Below are 9368 nucleotides of genomic sequence, written 5' to 3'. Positions count from 1 at the left end.
CCTGATCCAGCAGTTCCCTTGGCTCTGCCCCTGTCGTCAGCTGCCCCTAGGATAACTCTGAGCCCTAGCCACTTCTCTGGTAGATTTCCCTATTCCCCCACTACAGTCACACCTGAATAAGGCAACTCAGACCTTTCAGAGATGTGTCCTGAACCTCTTGTTTTCTGAAATACCTATCTGGTGGTTGTGAGACTTAAGGCCAGCGTCCCCGAGAGACTTTTTCTATTTCTCCTAGTAAACCTAGACTCATCTTCTGTCACCTTCAACTCTACTCCAATTGTGTTCTTTCAACCCAGACCTCTGACCCTGCTTTTTACTTCTGCCATTTCATCCTCGCTCCTGCTTCCTTTCCTAAATCCATACGTCTCTTTTGGCCTTCCTAGCCCTGGGCCAAGTTCCTTCCTCTTTGCTCAGTTTTTACCCCTTTCCTTCATTCTCCCATCCAACTTTCAGTCCTTCCTTTCTCACGCCCCAGTTAGCAGCATCTGAAAATTCGAAAGGTTTGTTACTCGTCTATTAATTGTATTCCATTTACTTATTCAGTTCTATACCTGTCTTACCTGTGTATGGAAGAACAGCTGGTAGCCAAGGTGGCACCAAGAATCCTAGCAGCTCTCACTTGACGTATCCGTAGTAGTCGGCAATTTCCATTTCGTTTTCCCTCTCGGTGAAAAATTGCAGCTTGCCCGAAGAGGTGTATCTGGCAGCATTCTCCCGTTGTTGTTGAGCCCGCCTCTTCATGGCCTCTCGCTCTGGCCTCTGCTCTTGTTCGATGGGCTTTGACATGACTGGCTCAGGCACGTTGGGTTCCCTCCATGGAACTCGTTGCTTGCTGAAGTCTTGGAGTAGAAAGTGGGTTTGGAGCTTGGGTGGGGACTGGCGCTTATTCACAGCAGGGGGAACAGGCTCCCGCTGGAGAGGAGCGCCAGATGAAGTTTTGGAGGGTGCAGGCCTAGGAGCAGCAGACTGAGGGACACGAGGCTGGGTATGGTTGGGCCAAGCCGGTTGGGTTGGGTTGGTCACAGTTGGCTGAGCTGGTTTGGCGGGGCCTGGCAAAGAGGCAGGAGCTGGCTGGGATGAATTGGCTGCAGCAGGTTGAGCTGAGTCAGTAGAACCAGGCTGGGCACGGTAAGCCCCAGCAGGCCGATGTGAGGCCAGAGACTGTGGCCTCCGAGGAGCGGGTCGAGCTTGAGGCTTGTCCCAGGCAGAAAAAGGCAGAGGTATCAACTTGACCTTCCCAGGAGGAGGCCGCTCATACTGGGCTGGAGATGGACACTCTGTTTCAGCACTGCTGTCTGGTTTCTGGGCTTGGACTTGCGTTTTCTCAGGACCCTTCCCCTCACGTGGGGTATGCCGCCATGGCTGGATAGCTGGGGGTGGCTGGGGGTCTTTGGGGTTGCTTGACTTTCCCAAGAGCCGACAGGAAGAGAGCCCAGTTTTCGTCTCATTCTTCTTCCCCAGCGCATGAAGAACCTTCACAGACTCCAGCATGCGCACGCCAAGGGAGGTTCGAGGCTTTTGAAAGCTCTGTTGGAGAAGCTCAGTTTGGTGTTCCTTTCGCTTCGTGTGGGGGATTGCTGGCTTCTCTTCTGCCTTGACTTTGTTCCCTGACTGCTTGTTCTCCTCAGCCTTGTTTCTCCCTCTGGTCCTTTTGGTCTTTTCCTGCCCGTGGCTCTTAGTTTTGCTGATCTTTCTGGATGCAGCTTTCTGAGGTTTGCCTTGAGAGTGCTTGGCCGTGTTCACAGGAGCCCTGTCACTGACTGCAGCGTGGCATGTAACCACTTCTCCCCCTAACAGGCACTCTGGATTCTTTGGCTGGATTTTGGCCTTGGGAGCGCCACTGATAGGCTCAGAGGCTTTCTGTTTGTTCTTCCTGGGTTGATCAGAGGGAACCTTTATGACACTTGGCTTTTCCTGCACCTGATTCACCTTAATGGCTCTGGTGTCTTTAGCTTTGATCACGTTGGGACCTTGGGATTGATCAAGATCTTTCAAAGGATTAAAGAGCTGGGGAAGGTGAATATCCTCCGCCAGTGTAGTAATGTCTGCAAGACCACTGCTAGGTTCAATCCCATTTTCAAGTGTCCCTAGGTCCTGACGACTCCGGCTGTTCTCTCCCAGATCAGCATTTTCAGAACCAGGCTGCTCCTCTTGGCTGAGGGGATCGGTGCAGGCCAGCGGCTGGTGAATATCAGGGATTCCTAAAGGGAGTAGTGGAGGATCTTGGTTCTCTGTTGGGATCTGGTAGGCATCCAGAGGCTTTGAAAGCTTGGTTTTGATATCATCCACGTGCTTACTCTCTATTTGTCCCTGGCTTGGAGCTGGAGGCAGGGCCAGGAGACGCCTGGCACTCTGGACTGGAGCTGTCACTGAAATGTCCCCAAGTTCAGATGGTGGGTTACTCTCAAGTATGTGGCTGTTTCTGCTACTGCAGGACTTGGGGAGTTCTTGACTTTGTGTCACACAAAACGTCTGGCTTGGAGGTTGCAATCCCAGGGAATTTTTCATCACCAGGGGGGAGGTCTCCATCCCTACAAAGGGATCAAGGGAGAAGTCAGTCCCTGGTAAGTGAGATGCTCCCCCTAAACACCAACACAGCAGTCGTGTACCTTTCAAGGGGTTCAGGGGCAAGATGGGCAAGGCATTTCTACTAACTCTTCTTAAGGATCACGGACAGTGCCCTATGCTACGAGGTAAGCGGTGACTGTTGTAATTCTTACTGGTGAGCCTTTCCTGTCGCTGATTCTCGGCTCGCTTTGTATTTCATAGGACTGTTTATAAGTCCAATACAAAATGAGTCTTATTTTTAAAAACCTGAAATGTTTTACAAAGCCTAGCATTCTCATATAGGGTCCTTTCCATTCTCCCCACTTTCCCGAGAGGCCAAGAACACGTCACACCATGAACTAGGAGAGGGGGTAGAGCCCTTGCTGATGAAATACATCAACAAAGACAGAGTCTTAGCCTGCTTGCTCTCTGGACAGGATCTCGGACCACAAGGTCTTCAATCCTGGTATAAATGAAGGAAGTGAGGACAGTTCAACTGGCACTCTCATAACAAGAGTTCTGAAACACCTTCCGAAGAGACTATAGCAGTAGATGAGGGAAGGGAGTGCTACAGTGTGGCAGTACAGGGGGAACGATCGGCTACAGCAGTGAAAAGTGTGGTACCGATTGGTGTGCTCTCGGGGTTCTTGTACATGTAGCATAGATGACCTCTACAGTGGCCCTCCCACCTTCCCACCTGCATTAGGTGTTCTTTTTTTTGTAATTTATGTTTATGTATTTATTTACTGTTTGAACTTATTTATTCTACGTATTTATTTTTTTGGCTGCACTGGGTCTCTCATTGCTGTGCACGGGCTTTCTCTAGTTGGCGGCTAGCGGGGGCTACTCTTGGTTGCGGTGTGCGGGCTTCTCATCGCGGTGGCTTCTCTTTGTTGCGGAGCATGGGCTGTAGGCACGTGGGCTTCGGTAGTTGAGGCTCACGGGCTCTAGAATGCAGGCTCCGTCGTTGTGGCACATGCGCTTAGTTGCTGCACGGCATGTGGGATCTTCGCAGACCAGGGCTCGAACCCGTGTCCCCCGCATTGCATTGGCAGGCGGATTCTTAACCACGGCGCCACCAGGGAAGCCCTAGGTGTTCTCATAGAGAGTCTAAAAACAGAGGGCACTGAGCGAAGGTAGTGGTTATTAAAGGCTCAGGATCTAAATTCTACCTGCCTGTACACCCCTTCCCAGCTGTCGATTTGACCCCATTTTTGAGTGCCGACCTCATTCTTCAACTTTCTCTGGCGTTTGTTATACTCACCTTGAAAACTTGTTTCTGTGATGCGTTGAGCAGACACAGGGTGGCAGACTGCAGAGGTGGAAGCTGGTGGTCGGATATTTGTGGGCTGAATCTCCTTCAGTCCCATTCCCATTTCTGGTTGCCCAGAGGCCCGACTTCCTGTGTATGACGCCGAGCCGTAGGATTGCGGGCAGGAGCCAAGTTCTCCATACAGTAAAGACCCCAGTGTGCCTTGGTTATAGTAATATACCTGGCTTCCTTCCTGGCAGGGAAGTGGCAGGCGGCTCTGCCCCTGATTTGGAATCTGAGATGGTGTTCCCTGAGCAAGGCTGGCAGAAAGCGATGGATGTAGAGGGACCATGTTCTTGGCGTCTGAAGTTTTATCATACTGGGCTGCCAGAAACATGGAGGAGGCAGCTGTGTGGCGGTCAGTGAGTGCCAGAGTAAAGTCTCCGAGTGAAGAAGAATTCTTTTCAGTGCTTGCTGTGATGTCCCACTCAAGAACACCTGGATAGGAAGCAGCTGAAGTGGAGATCTGGCTGTGGTCAGTAACTCCAGATAACATAGTCGTGCTAGAATGTTGGTAAAGGTAGGCACTACCCATGAGTGTCTGGAAAGGGGTACCGGTAGCCGATGCCGAACTGACGGCAGGGGCAGAGACTCTGGAGAAGTTGCAGACACTTCGTGTTAGGGAAGTTGCATTGCTCACCACAGGAGGAGAATGCTGCAGAGAATTTAGAGTTCCAAGTAGAGATGGATGTTGGAAATTTTCTGTAAGAACAAGAGGGTCATGAAAAACTCAGGGAGGTTGAGAAATTCTCACTACGTTTGAGGAACGGCATCATCTGAAGGTTCTTGCTATCAGGACACCTCTACTATCACTACTTCCTGAGAAACCCAAAATCAGACAGTTAATGATGGCTGTAAGGACTGAGCAGTTTTCCACTCTTCTCTATTAACTGCCTGTGCTCCCATCTTGGGCACAGACGGGCAGAAGAGCCAAGTGGTGTGGTTCAGAGATTGTTCTCTAGGCTGGAAGCAACCTTCTCCCTGCCCTGTCTTTCCCTTCAGCCTGCACTCGTATTGACTTCTATGCTATTTCCTAGACTGGAAGCATTTTAGAACTAGGAGGCCCTTAGAGAACTTCGATGTTCTCAGTCTCATTTCGTGAGTAAGGAAACTGAGGCTCAGAGAGGTCGGGTTGACTTGTTCAAGTTCTCTCATTATGTTAGTATCATTACCAGGTTTCAGAACCTAAGTATCCTGACTTCCTTGCCAGGACTCCACTCTGAGCATGATACTGCCAGAAAGCAGGAGAAATAGAACTTATAATATAGGCATTTTTTTTGTCCATTAGAAAACAGTACGGCTATTACCATGGTCGTCTTCAGTGTCTCCCTTTGCTTGTGCAGTTCCCACGCTATTACCTAGAGGTGACGTACAGCTCAGTCCAACTGGTGAATTGAAAGAGTCATTTTTGCCCTCTTCAAGCCTGGTTTCTCATCCTACCTCAAAATGATTACCCGAAAGTGGATTTCTTAAGTGCTTTTGGAAAGGGAAAAGTTATCTGATTACTTCAGATTCCTCACCTATAAAGTGGTTATAACACCACCACCAATAATAATAGCAGTAATAATTAATAGATGAATAAGCTGATCTATTGCGTATGATTTATATGGAGGAAGATACAATAAGTTCTAGAAAGACAAAGAAAAATCATGACAAGCATATTACGTTAACGAAAAAGAAATCCATAGATATTAATGAAAACTGGGGTATGTGGCAAGTATCGAAGCCTAATGAATTTACTAACAAATGGCATTCTGTACTATCCATGCAATATTATGAAAGTGAATTTTGCCCACTCTATTTTAGTGAATACTATTAACCAGAAAACACGATGGAGGTGATAGAGGTGAATGAATTCCTAGCCAATGCATACAGACAGAGAAGGTATGTCAGTAAAAAATGCATAACAAGCAACAGAATGCAATAAATGTGCATGTATAGGTAGCCACAACACATATAGACAAGTATTTCAATGAAAACCGGTACGAAGCAGACAGCAAAATAATAAGTGTAAAAGAGTTTCATTATTGTGCTCCTTCATATTTTTACCCAGCAAGTAAGAGGTATTAAGCCTAGGAGAAATATATATTTCAATGAATATAGCTTATATAATAAGCAGAAAGGAAGCTTAAAATGTATCAGGAAGGTTTTTGGATTTATCCTAGAACTTAGATTAGAATCATCTTCAGCATCCAAGAAGATGGCATCCCAAAACCTCAAAAAACCATCATGCCTAGAATCCAATTAAAAAAGATTTTCAGGGCTTCCCTGGTGGCGCAGTGGTTGAGAATCTGCCTGCTAATGCAGGGGACGCGGGTTCGAGCCCTGACCTGGGAAGATCCCACATGCCACGGAGCAATGAAGCCCGTGAGCCACAACTACTGAGCCTGCGCGTCTGGAGCCTGTGCTCCGCAACAAGAGAGGCCGCGATGGTGAGAGGCCCGCGCACCGCGATGAGGAGTGGCCCCCGCTTGCCGCAACTGGAGAAAGCCCTCGCACAGAAACGAAGACCCAACACACCCAAAAATAAAAATAAAAAAAAAAATAAAAAAAAAAATAAAAAAATAAAAAAAAAAAGATTTTCAAATGTAAGAAAATCCACAGGACTCCACAATATGGTTTTCGATAAACGTGGATGTTTGTTTGTTTTGTTTCTTTGGCCGCGCCGCGTGGCCCTGGCCGTGAAAGCACCGAGTCCTAAGCACTGGACCGCCAGGGAATTCCCTAAGTGGGGGGAATTAGAGATGTGGGGCTTGACTTTTTCTTCTTCTTCTTCTTCTTCGGTAGCTAAGATCTACAAGCGAACGATGGCTGTTGATCAATGTGCTCTCTGTGTTAGGAAGGAAATAACTGTAAAAATGAAAAGCAGCCTTGCCTTAGAACCTACATATCACACCAAGGAAAATAGTCCTTCTGATTCAATTTAGAAGATATCACTTAAAATGTTGAATTGGTGAAATGTCTACCTAGTTTAAAAATTAGAAAGAATAAAACACTGAAAAGCAGCCCCCTAGATAACCACTGTGGTTGCTTGTTTATAGGAGGCATCATTTCTAAAACGTATTTCTAAAATGTTTATATTCAAAACTGTCAAGTGGCCAACTGTATTCAGAGAGGCAATAAAAGAAAGAAAACGGAGTATGACTTTTCTGATAAGCTGCCTTTCCCGGTGATCCCCTGTTCTGGCCTTACTTTCCTTCTTAAGTCTGTTAATGTAAGGGTTTGCTACCATCAACTTGGTTTTGCCCTGCTCTGAGCAGGTTTCCCTCTGTGCTGTTTCTGCTTTAATTGAAAATCTTTGGTTCCCATCAGCATTCCATTGCAAACTCCGTTTTTCTTGAGAGCTCCTCTATGCTTTCCCTCTTCATTCTTACATTTTCTCCCATCTCTTGGTGCCTGTTGGCCTGTGCTAATGAAAACCGTCCTAAACTTCCTTACGCTCGACTCTGTGCCTCCCTGTAGAGCCCAGTACTCTCCATCCTCTCTCCCTATTCTCTCTTTTCAACTAGTCGAAATCCTAGTGGAGGGAGACCATTAGAGATGAAACATCTTGGTATATATTGCTAGTTTTCTATGTCCCCTGGCTTTTCTGTGTTTCTGTTGAAACACTCTTGAGAAGTGTCTGATTTCGTTTTCTACATGGGTACCCTTTAAGGCTCAATACTGGAAAAGAAGGGGATCAGAGTGATCAACCCAATGTGGTATCCTAACGTAACAGTTAAGGAAAGCAACAGGCTTTGTGAGACAGCCAGTGATTTGTCCAAAGTCACACAGATAGTAAACGTCAAAGTCAAAAGTGAAATTAGGTCTCCAGACTTGTAGTTCAATACTTTCCCTCATTATTCCATGCTATTTTGAATCTCCTACTCAATTTAGGGGCAAAAGAAATCGAACGCAAAACTTTCCAAAGTTTCTTTTCTTACCTGACATGGTCAGAGAAGAGGAAGCATCCACTGCAGGTACAAGGGATGAGGAGACAACACTAGAGGATGTCTGAGTGGCTGCAGCTGAACGGCGCACGTGTCCAGTACAGAGGTCACTGGTTACTGGTCCAAACAGCTCCACGGAAACCCCAAGGCTCTACCAAGTGGTAGTAGGTTTGGGAGGAGAGTGATGTCACAAAGCAGGCAGTTGAAAGGTATGAGAGAGCCAATAGGGAGGTCCGATCCCCAACAGGAAGGCGGGCTTGGGTGAAGAGAGTGTAGGAGAGCTAAAACAACACCTGAGTTTCTGAGCTTTGGGGAGGAGGAAATCCTAGAAGACAGATTTACCTCCCCCAGGCTCTTCCATTAGGGAAATCATTGCAACATTTCTTACAGACGTTCATTAATACACTGAACTAAGAGTTACTTATATTCTACAGAGTATTCTATTTTATGTATCATATACTTAGAGCTATATAGATCTTATTTAATTAATAATCCTTAGGAAGGAAAGAGCCATCTAGTTTGAACTATTACAGTTGTTCTGAAATCAGATGTGTCTAATGAGTGAACTGATAGCAGCTTTTAAGGAGCCAAAGTAGGGATTAAGAAGCTCTCTTTGTAACTTGGTTCAAGAGTAGGGTGAAGTTTCTTGAGTGTACCTTGTGGAGAATGTTGTGGTCCAAGGCTCTTCTCTTTTAGTTTCTTCTCCTTGACTCCTACCTTCCTTGGGCTGGGCTAGGCTGGGGGCCAGGTTGGACTTGCGACTTAACATTTCTCTTCCGCTTTCTCTTTTTTTTTTTTCTTCCATTATGGGCATTGCTTCGAGGACAAGCCTTGATCTTGCATTGGACGTTACTTCCTGTCACCTTCCAGCAGCAGGAGTCTTCTTTTCAGTGCTTGATGCTTCACGAAATAGACTCTGCCCGTTGGCAGCAAATACCAGAGAGCTAGGAGACAGAGCTGGTTGCAGACCTTTCCTCTTCCAGCCTTTGGTTGCAATTGTTTGGCCCATAATTTGCTAGCTCTAGTTCCTTGGGCCACACAGGTATCCTGCCATCTCCAGCTCTTGTTATATGTGAGAGACATTCTGAACACTGTCCCTTTTTCTTTGCACAGAAGTATATACAGTGTGGCAGTTACTGTAATCTCCTCCGCCTTGCAAACAGCCACTCTAGAATCTTGGACCTCTAGGACTCTCTGTCTTGCATGCTTGGGGGCAAGGCCAAGCAAAATGAAGAGGAGAATAATTAGAGAAAGAGGAGGACGTTGGTGGAGAATTGGGAGCAGGTAAGGTGAAAGGGCACAGGAGAAAAGAGATGCATGTAGACTTTTTGGTTTCTGTGGGAAACAGGTTGACACACTTGGGCCTCATTTGGTATTAACAGAACAGAGAGTTAAAGATCTAAGTAGCTAGATAGTGTGCAGCAACTGCCATGAAGTCTGTACACTGAAGAGAACAGTCTCACATCTAGTTTTCATTTTGTTTTATGTCATAGTACCTTATTTATAGCATTCACTGGTGTGTTTGTAGAATACAGATGTTTTCAAATGCTCTGGTTTTGTCTACATGGTTATCTCCTTGT

At 46.5% G+C, this 9368-nt stretch overlaps 1 pseudogene across 1 annotated transcript; it reads right to left on the bottom strand.

The window, feature by feature from the left end:
- Window positions 1-615: 615 nt before the first annotated feature.
- LOC309622259 (uncharacterized protein C2orf78 pseudogene) lies at window positions 616-7866 on the bottom strand (annotated as a pseudogene). The gene is made up of 3 exons: window positions 7783-7866; window positions 3870-4561; window positions 616-2523 (listed from the first exon to the last, which is right to left on the bottom strand). The product of its transcript is annotated as an uncharacterized protein C2orf78 pseudogene (transcript).
- Window positions 7867-9368: the final 1502 nt, after the last annotated feature.

Source organism: Balaenoptera borealis (genome assembly GCF_965194805.1).
Source record: "Balaenoptera borealis genome assembly, contig: HAP1_SCAFFOLD_1918, whole genome shotgun sequence".
NCBI lineage: Eukaryota > Metazoa > Chordata > Mammalia > Artiodactyla > Balaenopteridae > Balaenoptera > Balaenoptera borealis.
Note: the sequence above shows the minus strand (reverse complement) of the source record. Positions and strands in the feature narration are given on the sequence as shown.